The sequence below is a fragment of the Protomyctophum bolini genome, assembly GCF_963924005.1.
Source record: "Protomyctophum bolini genome assembly, chromosome: 10".
NCBI classification, from domain to species: Eukaryota; Metazoa; Chordata; class Actinopteri; order Myctophiformes; family Myctophidae; genus Protomyctophum; species Protomyctophum bolini.
In genome coordinates, this window is record NC_137871.1 from 3,664,265 (window position 1) to 3,682,561 (window position 18,297).

The window sequence follows — 18,297 nt, forward strand, 5'->3', positions numbered from 1 at the left end:
CATCCCTCCAGAGCTATACCAGACGTTCTGGCCTGAAATCGGACCTATATTACTAGAAATGTTTCAAAAAGCTACCAGGGAAGGAAATTTCCACAGAGATGTAAATATTGCCATTATATCTTTACTACATAAGAAAGGGAAAGACCCTAACCATTGTTCCAACTATAGAGCAATATCATTATTAAATGCAGATTATTAATTAATTGTACGCTAAGGTCATAGCAAGACGGCTAGAGACGGTACTTCAGACCTTGGTAAATCCGGATCAGACAGGGTTTGTGAAACATAGATTAGCTTCAGACAACATACTGTAGCGGCCAGCTATGGCTGCAGCCAATAGGACTGTCTTGGGGGTGGGACTTCTAGAGTGAGTGACGGGGGTCCTAGGGAGAGGCTCTCTGTGCCGGGTAGTTAGGTTGAGAGTGCACGTTTACCTAAGAGGAATATCAATGCTGTTGTTGTGACATGAGTGTGCTAAAAGGAATAAAGAGGGATCTTTATCGTTGGTAACTACGTCTCTGCCTCCTGTTCCTGGGATCGTTACACTGGTGTCTGAAGAAAACTAAAACTAAAGACGGATTGTCATATGGAGACGTAAGTTGCGCGCACTGTTTACTAGCTAGCTTAGCTTCAGTTAGCGTGTTAGCTAGACCGGCCGTTAGCATGGAAAGCTCCGGTGGAGTGAAAATAAAGAAAGAGCCGCGGAACGGAGCAGATTATGGGCTGCCTGGACCGTCGGACGTCATGCCCCAGCTAGAGTTGGCCACGGAGGCTGACCACCGCGGAGGTCGCGCCGCGGGGGACGCCACGGACAGCAAACAGCCGCCGCCGCCGCCTCCTCCTCCCGCCTTTTCTCCCGCGTCTGCTGCCTCGGTGAAGACGCCCAAGTACAATGGTGGCTCGGACTGGGAGGCGTTTCATGCTCAATTTGAACTGCTTGCAGACGCTAGAAGGTGGGAATCAAGGGACAAGGCACTGCAGTTGGCTTTGTGCCTTGAGGGGGACGCTCTGTCATGTCTCCTGCTTCTGGACCCTGTGCAGCGGCGGTGCTACGATGCCCTGGTGGGGGCCCTCAAGAGGCGGTTTGGAACGTGGTCCCAGCCAGCGCTCTTGAAAAATGAACTGAGGGGGAGATGCAGGAAGCCTGGTGAGTCGCTCCGGGGGCTGGCTAATGACATTGAGGGCCAGGTGCGGCGGGCATACAGTCACATGCCCGCCGATGCACGGAGTGAATTGGCTACTGATCTGTTCATCGGGGCCATCTCCCCCCCTGATCTGCGTGTACAAGTACAGCTCCAGCACCCGAAGTCTCTGCTAGAGGCACTGGAGGCGGCTATAGAGAGAGAGAGCCTGCAGGGTGCTGCTGCCAGCGGTGGGCAGGAAGTGAGCTCCCATGCGGTGAGGGCTGCGTCAGGATGCCCCGCCAGGGAGGAGGTGCCAGCATGGGCGGCTGAGATGACTGAGCTGCTACGGGCGGTGACTCTACAGGTACCGCCGCCGCGTGGCCCGCAGGTCTGCTGGGGGTGTGGCCAGCCCGGCCACATACTACGGAGGTGCCCTGCTGCTCTCCAGAAGCGGGGAAACTCCTCGGGGTCCGCATAGACGGGGATATGCGGGCCCCCATTTCCACCGCTGCCCCAACATCGTCAGCCCAGGCCTGTTGTCCAGCGGAGGGAGCCCAACGGTGCAGCGAGGGGGGAGGGGCTCCATCCCCCCAAGAAGTAGATGACAGCACGCCGCCACCTTCTCAGCCTCGTCCGTCAGCAGGAGGAGCCCAACGGTGCAGCGAGGGGGGAGGGGCTCCATCCCCCCAAGAAGTAGATGACAGCGGTGCTCCACCGGTCGTGGTGGGGTGGATCCGTGGGAGCTCCGGGGGTGGGAGCTCCTGCCATGTCGCTGTCACGGTCCAAGGGGTGCCTACTGCTGGCCTGGTGGACACCGGGTCGTCGGTGACGCTGGTGAGGCCGGACGTCCTGCCCGGCGGGACAATCCGCACGGCCACAGGTCAGCTGGCTCCCATGTTGGGGAAGGGGCTGATGTGGTTGTGTGTGGGAGGCAGACGTGTTCGCCATCTGGTTTGGGTGGCGGACGTGCAGGACTGCTTCATCCTGGGACTGGACTTCCTCCAGGACACGGGGTGTCTGCTGGACATGGGGAGGGGTACGCTTAGCTTCCCAGGGGGTCCTACAGTTGCCATGGGCCCCCTAGCTACCGTCCCCCTGCCCCCTGCCCAGCCCATCGTCCAGTCTCTGTCTCCGCTGGCCCCTGTGTTCATCCCGCCACCCTCCACCAGCTTTACCCCGTGCCCAGCGTGGCCTCCCCAGGGGGGGGAGGAGACGTCGATCGACGCTGGGCACCTCCAGTGCCAGTCAGCAGCCACGGCCCTGCCCGACGAGGGGGGCGGGGGGGGGCTCCCTTCAGGTGTGTGGAGAGAGGAGTACGGGGACTTGGAGGAGCAGCAGCAGGGACAGCTGAGACAGCTGCTTGTGGAGTTCCAGGACTGTTTTGCGATGAGTGAGAGCGAGGTGGGGAGGACTACCATGGCAGAGCACGTGATAGACACTGGACTTGCGGCGCCCATAAAGTGCCGGCCACGCCGCCTCTCTCTCGCTCGTCAGCAGGCATGTGACAAGGCCTTGGAAGACCTACTGCAGGCGGACTTCGTTGAGCCGTCAGAAAGCCCCTGGGCGGCGCCCGTGGTCATGGTCGCAAAGAAGAACGGAGACTGGCGGTTCTGCGTCGACTACAGGCGGTTGAACGACGTGACCACGAAGGACTCGTATCCCCTCCCCCGCATCGACGAGTCCTTGGACCTAGTCTCCGGGTCCTCGTGGTTCACCACACTGGACCTCAAGAGCGGCTACTATCAGGTTCCCCTCTCCCCTGAATCTCGCTCCAAGTCTGCGTTCTGCACCGGGCGGGGGCTATGGCAGTTCAAGGTCCTTAGCTTCGGTCTTTGTAATGCCCCTGCCACCTTCGCCCGGCTCATGGACAAAGTGTTGGCTGGTATCCCCCGCCAGGAGTGCCTGGTGTTTCTCGATGACTTTTTGGTCACGGCCGCTCCTTCGAGGTGGCCCTGGAGTCCCTGAGGCGTGTTATGGAGAGGATAAGAGCTGCGGGGCTGACGTTGCACCCTGAGAAATGCCACTTCATGCGCAGAGAGGTAACTTTCTTGGGACATGAGTTGGACGCGGAGGGCATCGGCACCATGAATGACAAGGTGCGGGCGGTGGAGGAGTGGCCCACCCCCCGTGACCAGAGTCAGTTGAAGAGTTTCATCGGTCTGGCCTCGTACTACAGGAGACATGTGAAGGGCTTCGCCACCATTGCATCACCCTTGTACCGGCTGCTGGAAAAGGACAGAGACTTCATGTGGACTGAGAGGTGCGAGGAGGCGTTCCTCGGTCTGAAGCAGGCACTGTGCGAGGCTCCGGTACTCGCTCCACCTGACCCCACACTGCCCTTCATACTAGACACTGACGCTAGCGGTGTGGGGGTGGGGGGCGTCCTATCCCAGCTGTGGCCGGAGGGAGAGAGAGCAGTGGCGTACTTTAGCCAAAAGCTCAACAAGGCTGAGCGGAACTACTGCGTCACCCGCCGGGAGCTCTTGGCAGTAGTAGTTTCTACCAGACACTTTGAATACTACCTGTGCGGTCTTCCCTTCGTGGTGAGGACGGACCACTCAGCTCTCCAGTGGTTATTGACTTTCAAGGAGCCAGAGGGGCAGGTTGCCAGGTGGTTGGAGGAGCTGCAGGAATACGACTTCAAGATAGAACACCGGCCAGGGGCTCGTCACACCAACGCGGATGCCCTATCACGCCGGCCGTGTGCGACGGAAGGTTGCCGCTACTGCGAGAGGAGAGCTGGAACGGCGTACGGAGGGGGAGGAGTGTGCAGCCGTCAGAAGGATCGAGGAGGTCGTCTGCAAGGAGCTGCAAACTGTGACGGACACCCAATGGAGAGACAAACAGGAAGAAGACCCGGACCTGCAGCCCGCCTTGCGGTGGGTGGAGGCTCAGCAGCGCGTGCCATGGGAGGCGGTGGCGCCCCTCTCCAAGGCGACCAAGGGTCTGTGGACTATGTTCGACTCACTGCGGCTGTCCGGAGGAGTACTACAGCGGGCGTTCAAGACGGCGGCCACCGGGGAGGAGCAGTGGCAAGTGGTGGTTCCTAAGGACCTGCAGGAGACTGTACTGAAAGCCATGCACGGAGCAGGTGGGTCAGGTCACTTTGGAGTCACCAAAACACTCCGCCGCCTTCGACAGAACTTCTACTGGGGGCGGCAGAAGAGGGACGTCGCTGACTTCTGCCGTCGCTGTGACCTCTGAGTTGCCCGCAAAGGCCCTGCCGGGCGCTCGCAAGCGCCACTCCAACAGTTCCCGGTGGGGTGTCCGATGGAGAGGGTGGGGATAGACATTACGGGGCCGTACCCACGCTCCGAGGGGGGCAACTGTTATGTCCTCTCCGCCATAGACTACTTTACTAAGTGGCCAGAGGCCTACGCCATCCCAAACCAGGAGGCAGTAACGGTCGCTGATGCCCTGGTGGAGGGCATGATTAGCCGGTTCGGTGCCATGCGATAGGGGGACGAACTTTGAATCCCGGGTGTTCGCTGCCATGTGCGAGCGCCTGGGCATACACAAGACTCGCACTACCCCGTTGCACCCCCAGAGCGACGGGTTGGTAGAGAGGTTTCACCGGAACATGGGAGATCAGCTTGCCATCGTCACCTCCCGACACCAGCGGGACTGGGACAAACACCTGCCCCTGGTGCTCATGGCATGCCGCTCGGCAGTACAGGAGTCGACGGAGTGCACGCCGGCTCTCCTCATGCTGGGACGGGAGCTACGCACCCCGGCTGAGCTGGTCTTCGGTCTTCCGCCGGATGCCCCGGCCGTCCCTGCAGGGCCGGAGTACGCCAGGAAACTGCAGGACCGCCTGGACTCTGCCCACAGCTTCGCCCGGGTGCAGCTACAGGGGGCCGCAGTGAAGCAGAAGCGCTACTACGACGTGAAGTCCCGGGGCCGAGACTTCGCACCAGACGAGCTAGTCTGGGTCTACAATCCGTTGCGGAAGAAGGGATGGAGCCCCAAGCTGGACAGCAAGTGGACGGGACCCTGCAAGGTGTTAGAGAGGCTGGGAGAGGTTGTTTACCGTGTGCAGATGCCTCCTCGGGGAAGGAAGGTAGCCCTCCACAGAGACAGACTGGCCCCCTACAGGGGGGGTCCCCCCTCCCCCGACACGAACGCACCGGCGACCTCTCCCTCTCCTCCGGCAGCCCAACTCCCCCCCGGGTCTCCACCCATGCCACAAGGATAAACTGTTTTCCCTGCTCCTACACCCTTGTCCCGTTCCCCCCCTGACCCGCCCCCCCGGGCGCCCTTCCCTCCTCCCCTGCCCCTGTCCCCCTACCCCCGACCCCCACGAGGTCTCGGCCGAGGAGGCGGACAAGACCTCCGGGCCGTCTGGGAGACTATGGTGTCTTCTGGGGCACTGGTCTGACAAGGACGTTGTGAATTGTGAAAAAAAAAAAAAGAAAACAAGAGTTGTGAACTGTATTTGGGATGTGGGGGATGTATTTGATTTCTTGCTTTGATTTCTAGGCTGTTGCCGTGGTGTACGTTGGCTGTTTATCTTGCCTGTTGGCCCGGTCCTCGGGGTCGAGGACTTTTGTGAGGGGGGGGTAGTGTAGCGGCCAGCTATGGCTGCAGCCAATAGGACTGTCTTGGGGGTGGGACTTCTAGAGTGAGTGACGGGGGTCCTAGGGAGAGGCTCTCTGTGCCGGGTAGTTAGGTTGAGAGTGCACGTTTACCTAAGAGGAATATCAATGCTGTTGTTGTGACATGAGTGTGCTAAAAGGAATAAAGAGGGATCTTTATCGTTGGTAACTACGTCTCTGCCTCCTGTTCCTGGGATCGTTACAATACGTAGATTACTTCACATTATACACCTTGCCCCAAATATAATATCTCCATGTGCCATACTTTCAATTGACTGCGAAAAAGCATTCGATAGTTTACAGTGGCCATACTTATGGTATACATTTTAAAAAAATGGGATTTATAGATGGGTTTATAGGCATGCTACAGACACTCTATAATAACCCAACTGCAATTGTCCTTACTGGAAACCAATGCTCAACACCACTCAGTATTGCAAGAGGCTGCCGCCAAGGTTGCCCAATCTCCGGATTATTATTTATCATCTCTTTAGAAGTTTTAGCACAAAAAATTAGACAATCAGAGAATGTGAAACCAATAGTAGTACAAAATACATATCATAAAATATCAGTATATGCAGACGATTTATTGCTTTATATGAATGATGTGTCCTCCACACTACCTGCTGCATTAGAGATATTTGAACAATTTAGTAAGATATCCGGTTACAAGATCAATGCAAACAAATCAGCCCTTTTACCATTAAATAAGGCAATGATGGAGACCCAAATAGACACTACAATCCCCATAGTGCATTATTTTAGATATTTAGGCATTGATATATATGCAAATTTAGAAACGATAATATAAAAAACTATAAACGACTGCATAACGCAATCAAAGACGACTATGATAAATGGGGTAAACTAAATCTTTCAATAGCAAGCCGTATATCAATTGTGCGGATGAATACACTACCCAAAGTAAATTTTTACGTGAGCATGTTACCCTTAGAAATACCCCACAGGTTTTGGGACAAGATAAAAACAGCAGTATCAAAATTCATCTGGAACAAAAAGAAACCAAGAATAAGTACAGCCATATTAGAACATAATAAGGAGTGTGGAGGACAAAATCTACCCAATTTTGAACTGTATTACATATCTTTTACTCTACGTCCTTTGCAACATTGGTTTTCAGATGAAGGCCAGACGCCTTGGGTTCAGATAGAAAAAAATATTGTGTTACCATTTTTACTGAAAGATACCTTGCTCTGTAACCTGACTGAAGAATACTGTATAGAAAGGTTTGGTCCTATTATTGCTCATGCTGTCCGAACATGGAAACGTACAGAAAACATACTTAAATGGCAAAACCCATGGCACAAGAATACGCCAATATTTAGGAACAACAATTTACTCATAGGCCAAAGACCCATCATATTCCGTCAATGGCAACGGTGTGGCATTAACATACTTCCGGACATGATGAGCAATGATGGACTTATGTCATTCCAAGAACTCAAATCCAAGTATAATCTGCCTGGCTCCTCCTTTTTCTTTTATTTGCAGTTACGTACTGCAATGCGTACATATGGAGTACCTTGGAATAGCATTCCCAAACACCCAGTTATCGAAATGATTACCTCAGATATTAGCAAAGGCTTTGTTTCTCACGTATATGGAGAATTACAAAAAGTGTCAAATACCTTTATGGGAATTACCACAATATGGAATATAGACCTGAAAGATTATGGACATGTAGATTGGAAGAGAGTGTGGAACAACACTACTATAACTTCTCGTAATTATAACCATCAGATGATGCACTATAAACTAATACACAGATTCTATCTAACTCCAAGAAAACGCTGTCAACTCCAATTAGTACCAAACCCATTATGTAATTTGTGCTCATTGAGAACAGTGGGCACATGTACATATGTTCTGGGAGTGTCCCAGAGTCAAGAAATTCTGGTCTCGGGTAGCTAGGACCTTATCTGAAATATTTACAATCGAGATACCATGTCTCCCTCAGATTTTTTTGTTAAACGATGATTCCACACTCTCAATACCAGTCATTAAAAAAAAAGTATTCTTTGCTGGAACTACTGCTGCAAAAAATCTCCTTGTGTCTAGATGGAAACCTCCTCATAGTCTTTCTGTAAAAAAATGGAAAATGCTATTTCTGAATGTATTAGGGTTGGAAATATCAATTGCAAGAACGAATGGAGCAAAAAGGCAATCTATTGAAGCACTTACAGAGGCTGTAGAAAAGGTCAAAGCACAACTATAATGCCATAATGTAACTATGTATGTATGTATGTATGTATGTATGTACACATGCCTACTTTTCAATCTTTATTTATAAGTCTACCAGCCAAGATTTCTATATATTTTTAAATGTCAAACTAACTGATGAAATGTCTGTTCTTGTATGTACGCATGCCTACCTTTCAATCTTTATTTATAAGTCTACCAGCCAAGATTTCTATATATTTTTAAATGTCAAACTAACTGATGAAATGTCTGTTCTTGTACGTACACATACCTACCTTTCAATCCTTATTTATAAGTCTACCAGCCAAGATTTCTATATTTTTCTTAGATTTCTATATTTTTCCTAAATGTCAAACTAATTGATGAAATGTCTGTTCTTGTTGCAATGATAATTGGAGCCTTGGGGAGGGTGGGGCGATGGGGGAATTGGAATGAAAATGAAAAATGCTTAATAAAAACTTGGTCACAAAAAAAAAAAAATAGAATAGTGGTAAAAGGCCACAGAGCCTTTGTCTATGTGAGACTGAGTGAAAGATGCCCTGGTTACCCAAAATATGTGGGGTGAGACCATTAGTGAACGCATCTGGGCTGCCTTAAGTTGGTATGCAGAAGAGACCATGACCACCCACTGCCCTTTTCCCCTTTGGAGAGAGAGAGAGAGAGCCTTTCATCTTTAGTATGTTATAATTGTTTAATCAAGTCATGAATACACATATAGGACACCTGTACTTACATCCACAACATAAGACCTGATTGATATGACATGTATTTCACATCTAGTAGAAGTTGGGGGTTAGGTGAAGAGTATGCATGTTACATTGAATAAGCCATGATGTAAGAAGCTGATATTAGGGCGTCTACTGACATCTGGTCAGAAAGTCCGGAGAGGGCTAAAACAAAGGTCTGTTGTGGGCTAGGTGAATTATTAATAGTGACCCGACAGAAGGACCATACAAGAAGGTTTATGATGGCCTTCTGCCATTGACCAGGTCATAGCAGGGCATGGGAGAGAAGATTCTCTTTGATGGACCCCATCTGGGTGTCATAGGATCTAGGAAACACACACACACATACATCTGAACACACACACACTCTGGCACACACATTAACACCTATGCAAGTCTACAAACATGCACGCACATGCACGAAGTGAAACAGAACAAAGAGAATTGTATGTTATATGAAGTGCCTCGTGGAAGAAGGACTTCACTTTCAGGATACCATCCCTCCTGTCTGTCACGACGATTTTGGCTGCTCACTAAATACCATAATCACTAAATCACTAAATCATAATCCATAATCACTAAATCACTAAATACCATAAGGTACTTTTTTCCTCGCAACTTGTGTTGTCTCCATTTATTTGCACCTTTTTATGCTTGGTATCCCATTCAAATTATGTTATGTTACTCTAGCCTCTAGACTCCGCTAACATAAGGGTTTCGTAACATAAAATTGGGGGCTCGTCCGGGATCACTTTTTCTTCCACCACCTCCTCCTCCTCGGGGAATGACTATCCCAGCGGCTTTCACATGGATTGTCTTGTCATTCAGACTGTGTCCGTCCATTTCCATCGCACGCTTTGCATGTTCTGGATTTTCTAACTTCACAAAGGCGCAGCGTCTAGACATGCCCTGGTTCTTGACGAAATGAACTTCGCAAATGGGTCCGTATTTTCCGAAGGCCTTCTCCAACGACCCTTCGTCTGTCTTGGAGCTCAGCCCTCCGATGAACAGCTTGCCCGTGTTTTCGCCTTTTTCACCACCTACGTTTCCGTTGATGTCGTTCCATTCGTCGTACACCTTGCTTGCTATATGTTCGCCCCTTCGTTCCCATTTAACCCTGGCCTCAAAAAACTCCACAGTGATCAGCCCGTGAGAAACCAATGTCGGAACGTTTTTATCCATTTTGTCCTTCGCATGCTGTGCGTCCTCAAAGTTTGCGAACTCTACAAATCCGTACAACTGATGACGTCCCTTTGAGTCGAAAAATACATCAGCTCTGATGGGCCCGTAACGCTTGAAGGCATCGCACAGTGTCTGTTGGTCCACTGTTCCGGACAGGTTTCCGATATACCCCACGTTCGACATGATTACGTCTCTTGGGAGACCATACTATTCGCCTCCACTGCCGTCATCCTCGTCCAGGGACTTGGACAGGGAGCAGGCAACCTCCAAGGGAGGTGCCAGCTCGAAGCCGTCTCTACCGTCGTTCGACATGGTTTGTCTTCAGTTTGTTGGGTGATGATTGATATTAAGGTCTTGCTGGCAGCTGCTGCTTGGTGAGATGAGAAGCACATCCATCCTTAGGATGGATGTGCTTCTCATCATCTGTAAGGATGGATGTGCTTCTCATCATCTGTAAGGATGGATGTGCTTCGCATCATCTAAGGATGGATGTGCATAAGAAAGGCTTGGACAATGTCATGGCCGATGCGTTGTCCCGCGCCTAAGAGTACAGTGTTTGTTTGTTTTTTGTTGCTTGTGGATCAAGCTACTGTATACTATAGATATGAACAAACTTAGGGTAAGTTTGTTCTTGTTGGTGGGCGTGTTACGTGCCACGTAGGTATGGTTGTCTGTAGGGTCTGTATTCCTTCCCTGTCTCTCCTTCCCTCTCCCCTCAAGTCCATAATGCATTCTCTACAGGTCTGAAGTCCATAACCAGTGTGGCTGACTCCAGCAGCCCTCATTGGCCAGGCTCTGATTCCCTGGCTCCGCCTTCAACCAATCACACACACCTGTGCCCTATAAAAGGGCTGTGTTGGGCTCATTGCAGCAGATCTCTCTTCAACAACAGCAGTCATTGTTTGCTAGACCACAGACACCAACAAGTTTTTCTACTACTGTATGTCTAGCGCATATGCCCTGCCTTGTGATAGGTATAGATGGGGGCCTCTATACATAGACCACACGTAGGCAGAATCTATGTTAAACCACACTAGGTAAGGGATGGTTGCCACTTTTGTATTTATCCTCATTGGACAGTGTAGCAGTCAGGCTTTTGTTTTCATGTCACTCAGTTAGACAGCATTGTGTTCACCTTTGCTGCTTAGTTTATTATTTTGGCAACATCCGTGTCCCCTGACACATTAAAATGCCCCCCCCACCCCCTTTTAAAGCTGTTAAAGTAGGAAAGGAGGCCTTTCTGTTTTCGATAGATAGACAGCCTCTACACAAACATTGAAACAGAAGCAGGGCTACAAGCAGTTAGATAAGTCTTTAGTAAATACCCAGACACAAATCGACCAGAGGAGGAATTACTCCAATTACTAGACTTAAATCTAACCCAGAATGATTTTTCCTTTAACAGCAAGTTCTATTTACAAATCAAAGGCACAGCCATGGGAAAGAGATTTGCACCATCTTATCTTATGCACTAGAAAAATGCAGACTTAAACCGACACATTACTATAGATTTCTGGATGATACATTTGGAATATGGGAACATAGCAAAGAAGAATTCCAGGAATTTATTGATGTTTTAAATAGCCATCATAGATCCATAACGATAAAATATGTGACACACACAGAAAGGATTGACTTTCTTGATGTAACAATCTTCAAGGGCCCAAACTTTAACACAAATGGGAAACTAGACTTAACCCTTGGACTACCAAACCCGGAATAAACGGAATTAATCGAAAAATATAAACATGCCACAAACGGAATAAACGGAATTGGGGGCTTTTTGGCGCATAGGCTAGGTGGTGTTGCGCCATCCTGTGAGAGGGTTATCTAATAGTCCAATAAACAGGCTGTACACTCAAAATCATGGATTCACACGATCTGGCATTTATTGATTGCCCATAATTATCTCAAATTGAATGGTAATGTGATATACATATGAACAGCAAATACACATATGAAAGCAGATACGACCTGTATACATCACGAATCAGATTCGATCATATCAGTCCGCAGATCGAAGGGCCCCTCGAAGCACAGTTCCGACGCGTGTCGTTCCCGGAGAATTCTGACGTGTCACTCTTTTTCCCAAAGCTATATACTAACAATCTTTCTTGTCACTCCGTGACCTTGCTGCATGAGCACAGCCCCTGCACACTCTTAAAGTAATGGTGCTTATTTAAGAGGTGCGAAATATCCCAACAGCCTCCCTTGGTCAAGACCTGTCATTGACCACACCAATCAGGTCAGGGATAATTGCCTACCCCACTAAGGTTATATCATTCGAAGGGCGCGCCGCATAATCAATTACCACACGAACTTTGAAGTAGCCAATTAACCTAATGTTATCATACGTACGTTCGAGGGGCACACCAATCTAGGGACTGTAGACTGTATTTAAGGGTTAGTGGTGGGCAGACATTGAATTCCAAAAGATGAAAAATAAAAAAGTTGACACTTAATAATCAGTTCAATCATACGAATAGAAGTACATTGCGTCACTTATGAAAATCAACTCAGTCATGAATCACATTGTACATGTCAAACTTCTTGTAGTATTGCCAGTCATCATTTTTGAAGCCTCGTGCCAGTGGACACTGGTGAATAGGAAAACCTGTGGAAAAAACTGTGAAACAGTAAAACCACTTATTTCTAGGCGAAACCTTCACTAGGGAATTCATTTTGTCCCTGCCATTTAGCTCTGGTCCATTTCCTCCACAATGAATGACATTTGTGAACAAGTATGGGCATTTTTACATTCCCCAATGGGAAATCTGAAAAGAAAACCTGTTATCAAAAATTGTTCTCCTGGTTGCCCTTGGGGGGCAGTGTTCACGCGCAAAAGTGGGATGGGCAATTGTTTTTTTTTATTTGCCCCTCCCTCCTGTTGGGTGCAATTGTTATGATCATCGCGAGTCACAACGCGATGTATCGGCCATAGTGTTCCCGCCTGTGAGGGGAAGACATGGGGGGTTTGTTCTAACCTTCCAGCCCGAAACTGGGCTCGCGTCACGCATTCGAAACAGAGAGATGCATGTTCTAGCCTTCCAGCCAGAAAACAGGCTCGCGTCACGCATTCGAAACAGAGAGATGTCCGTCTCTGCTCCGAGGTTGAAGAGCTCTATCGAGCTCTGATGCTGGAACGCTTCTCGTCCCGCAGCGTCCCGCAGCGTCCCGCAGGTCCGCAAGCCTGCAAGCCTTTCCAGGTGGAAGTTGTTATGGAAGCACCCCTGGTGTTTGCGTATAGGAACTCTGCATGGCATACTCTCTGATTCCCATTCATCTGTGTGGAAACAAACTCAAAGAAAAGTTCCCCTCCCCCTTCCTCGACCGTATATCTCCTTTTTCCCTAAACATAATATTCTATAACTCCTGGTGTGTCTAATATTTGAATATTTGAATTTATAACTCCTGGTGTGTCTAATATTTGAATATTTGAATTTCAACACTCGGTGCACAACCCTGGTGTGACTGTGTTTGTTTTCCTACTTACCCTTTTGTTGAGGGACACACAACAAGGACAACAGAGATAACAGAAGCACACAACATTCTTTTTGCAGTATAATCATTCAAGACAGTTACGGTGATTGGGTTTTTTGCATATGTTAGTAAGTTAGTTATTTAAGTCGACTTCGGTTTGATTGACATACACCCAGAATCACATATTTAAATCAACTTCGGTTTGATTGACATTACACAGAATCACATATGAATGTATTTCGTATCAATAAAACAGAACCTTCCTGTGCCAGGCCAATTGACATTATACTTGGCCTTCTTCCAAGGATGTCCCCTTGGAACAGATCGGTCATCCTACCCAATGACTTGTTGAACCCAACCAGGTGTCCCTCCTGGATATGAACTTGACCCTTTGTGGTCCATGGGGGGGTCTTAATTTGGTCTGTAGTCCCCTTAAGTAACATTTGGACAGTCTGGGTCTGGTGTTGCATACTGACCTTGTATGTGAGTGTCGTCCGTGCTGTTGCCCTGTGGGACTGTTATGTTTTACACTTCACACACACTCAGACATTGACATCCAAAAGTCCCTGCTCCTGTAGAGAATTATTAGGGAATTTATTAGGGTTATGCTCTCTCCCTCCTTCATGTGACATTTTGTATGACACATTAAAACATATTATTGACATTTAAGTCTTTCAGACCTCCCTCCTAGTCCGTGGACACTTCCTGTGGGCAAATTTGTTAGTTACTTTTGATTATACATTTTGGCAAGTAATTCATCTGTTGGGGGGAATTGGTTATTTGATTCAACCCAAACCTTGAAAACCAATTGAGCTTCCTGCATGCTCTCTGTCCCTCCTAGTGCCCAGTGTAGGCCAGAATGGCCCTTGATTTTGTTCATTCTTTTATTGTGTGACATCCTATATATTAATTTTTATAGTTGGTCTTTCACTGATATACCCTTTTATTGGTCATTTTTTAACTGTCACTTATTTATATTGACCCCGTGTTTTGTGCTTTTATTTTAGTTTCCCCTTGTTTTTATAATGACCCACCCCATACCAATCGGCTTCCACCCCATTTTCCCGCTTGGTCTGCTGCAGACCCTTAAATGTATTTGTTGTAGTCAACAACTGTTTGTATTTGTATTCAGGCAATTATTCTCATTAATTAATTATCCGTATTTTGGATCCCCAGAGGGAACATTTTCTTCCCCGGAAATAGCCGCTCTACCTGCTGCCGTGTTAACATGGCATTCCCTGTTACGCCCCAGTTGCGCATCCTTGGTCGTTAATGGTTCGACGTGCATTCATACCACACACAAACACTCCTAGTTGTTACTAGTATGAAAGTCTATGGTGCTGCTCCTGCCGCAGCCTCCCCCGTAACCTCTACGGCTTTGTGCCCAAAGTTCACAGGTGTCGTATATTATAAGTAGCCCACAACTAATCTAATTAAACCATAGAGAAATGAGCTCTCTAAAGCAAACTTCCGACTGTACTGTAGTGAAAACCCTTGTCAAAGCATTAGATCGGTACTGACCACTGGACGCAGCCAGCCAAGACTCCCTACTTCTTTGACAACATGACACATTCAAGACTCCAGACACAACATTACAGTACAGAATTCTTCCCCAAAATGGTTCAGCTCCATTGCTACGAGAGCATTTTTGATATGCAATAACCTACATGTTTTTTCACTTAAACTCTGCTATTCCAATGCCAGTACATAATAACTTGACATAATCACACTCTGTGATTCACTTAAGTCCTTCGGACCTCCCTCCAGCTCTCTTTTGAGGGCGCAGTCCTGGGCTAGACCCCTTTCCTCTTGAAGTCCACCACCCAGGCTACCCTGGAGGGAAGACTTCAAGTCTTTGCTTCCCGGCGGCTCCTTTTCAGAGCCCACCGATCACAAAGAGCACTGCTCGCCTACTAACTCATTCGCTTTTGGCTCACAGTGGCCTGACTGTACATTGAGCGGAACGCGACGGCCAACAGTTCCATCTGAATGGACTTACTGTCATTGCGACTCCACCGACCGGTGACGCAGTCGATAGCGAGCTCCTGACCCCGTAATGATGGTTGGTCACCCAGGAGGAACCCGACGGTCTGATCCGGACCCCAATTAGCTATGGGATATCCGAACTTTGACCGTTTTCACCAGCCTTGCCTGTTCACAGAGTCCGTCACTTCCTAACGGCATCTCTGCTAGGTGTGGACTGTCATCCACGTACCACGCGTTTACCCCCAACATCATATACATGTGACAAAGGCTTTTTCTCTTTGACCTCTTGTCATTTGACCTCTTGTCTAAGGACATGTTGCATTCACCTCTTGTGCTACAATCCCTGTCCCCTCACACGTTTGTCCGATGTATACAATGCGGCAAAGGCGCCGACTAGGGGATACCACAGTAGGGTGTACTCACCCTTCACTAGACACGGAGGCCTTCAGTTCTCTCCCCTGCACTATATCGTTGATTTAACGTGCCCTCGGAACCTCGCGGTCCCACTGTCCCCTGTTATTGGGACGGTTTGGGGAGCCCAATCCCCTTCCCTCCCAATAAACGATAAAAATAAAAAACATTGATCCGCCAGAGTTTAACTACAATAACACATATCTCTTGATATCTCTAGGAAACTACCTCATTGACTCTTAATCAGGCTACTTATGGCTCAATTGATCTCTAACTACACGACAACCCCACCTGAGGCCTACCAATTCATGTTGAAAACAAACGCGATTCCCCACTGCTCCCAGAACAGTATCACCGGACAACCACTAATCTCCCGGTCAGGGCGCCTGTACATACAAAACCATGTTTGACTCACTCCACCGTACCACCATACAACTAGAACGGGCACTTACTTTTGAAATTTGGCATTTTTTTTCCATTCATGTCAATGGGGAAATTTTTATTCACTCATAATTTTAATCTCAATTGAACTATAGCACATTTCTCTTAACAAAATACAAGCATACCATTCCTTTTGAAGCCGGCCAATTGCCTCCTGTCTGCTTATAAGTCAACTTTCTCCCAGAAGCATCCTCACAGATTGTGCGTAAGCACCTACTTATTTATTCAATATTTTCGTTTATTCACTTATAATTGTCCTCTTCGCATGTGGTGACTGACCTCATTTTATACTATACTGATTAAACTAGAGAAGAGTTCTCTAAAACAAGCCAGAGACTGTAGACCAGGGTGCCCCAATTAGCGACCCCCGGGCCATCTTCTTAATGTGTCCGTGGACACTTGTGGGACATTAATTTGAGATCGTTATTTTGTGCCTCCTCTTGTTGCTTACTTGGGAAATTATTAATCTTTATATCAACAAGTACTCTGTGCTAATTGCTAACTGACTCCTAAACAAAAACACAACACATTTAAATTTTACAGGGCTAGTCCTTTCTAATTCACTTTATCTATTTCAGAAGGTTAAAAAAATTATATAAAAAAAAAATCACACCCATGTGAAATGAGGGGCGCACTCATTGTCCAAATTGTCCATACATGGCCATTTACTGTTTTTTATATAAGAATTTAGGTTCAGCCTTATGTCCCGGCCCTCCAAAATAGTGAACGCATAATTTATATATTTTTTCCTTTTTTTTTTTTCCCTGCTCCAATATCTATATATGAAGCAACCTCCCTGGCTGGCTGGCTGCAACCCTAACCATAGTGTTCCTCGTTCCCATGCCCTGTGACCCCATGCCGCCCCAATCAGTTACAGCTGTCAATGGACCATACTTTGAACAGACAAGCCTAAACCCCTGGTCAATCATTGGAGCGTGACACCGCTCAAAACTGGTCGAAGTGGTTTTTACTACGTGCTACACAGTGTACTACGTTATTACAATACTTGTGGCCCTGGACCGAAACTACTATTAAACTTATGTAATCAAAACAAATGGTTGGCACAGTTGACGGAACGAACCTGACAGGGCTTTACTCTCTCCAGATACCTTAATTATTTCTAATTTATTAGTCTTATTCTAGTGTTATGCAAAAATTGTACTCCTCCATTTAATATTTATATGACTTCCCTTAGGTGTGGTTACTTATTAATTATGTCAAATTGTCACTGAAATAGCCTAATCGAGACAACTACACTATAAGTGTATGACCTTATGAGCCTATAGCCCTTTCCAATTGTTTCCAGTTCATGACTATTATATGAAATCCTTACTCAAAGTAAATGTAGATCAATGTAGTATTTGCTTTTGCTTAATATTTCCTCTTATTTGATTTGGCGTTTCTCCTCACTTAAGTATTAGACACTTTGGAGTTCTGTTGAACTAATTTTGGACCCCTACATTTGTTATGTTATGTTATCTCCTTTATTGTTTTCTGTTTGCTTAACTATAATCTTTAACACTTATTAAGAGATTGGTGAAACACTACCTTGACACAACTCGTGTAATTTTTAATATCACTTAATTAATATTTATTTTGCTGAACGTACCCCCACTCAGTTCCATAAATGTATTTTCATGAAGTACGTGTATCTCTCCTAGATACTGTATAGGCCTACAACGGGGAGGGATAGGGGGATGATTCTCTGTTCAAACAATTACTCTACACTATATTTTTACACAATTACATCAATTCCTTTTGAAAATATATATATATTTTTGATTGTGGTACTTTAATTACACATTACTAGCCTTTTTCACCACTTATTTAGTTGTCTTCTCACTATTACATAAGCTCTTCAATGGGGTGTATTGTTTAGAAACTTCCGCTTTCTGCATAATCCACTATTTTACTATATGATTTCCTCATTAAAATAATTAACTTAATATATATATTCTATATATGGCATTTTCCTTTGCTGGAGGGTTGGATGACACAAGGTGTGAGTATTGTATCTGTACTAATGTTGCCCATACATACGCAATCTCGCCTCATTTACAATTTGTTATGCTAGTGTGTAATTCCACACACAACTGCGGCAGGTCCAATATTTGATTTTAAATGGCTTTGGGC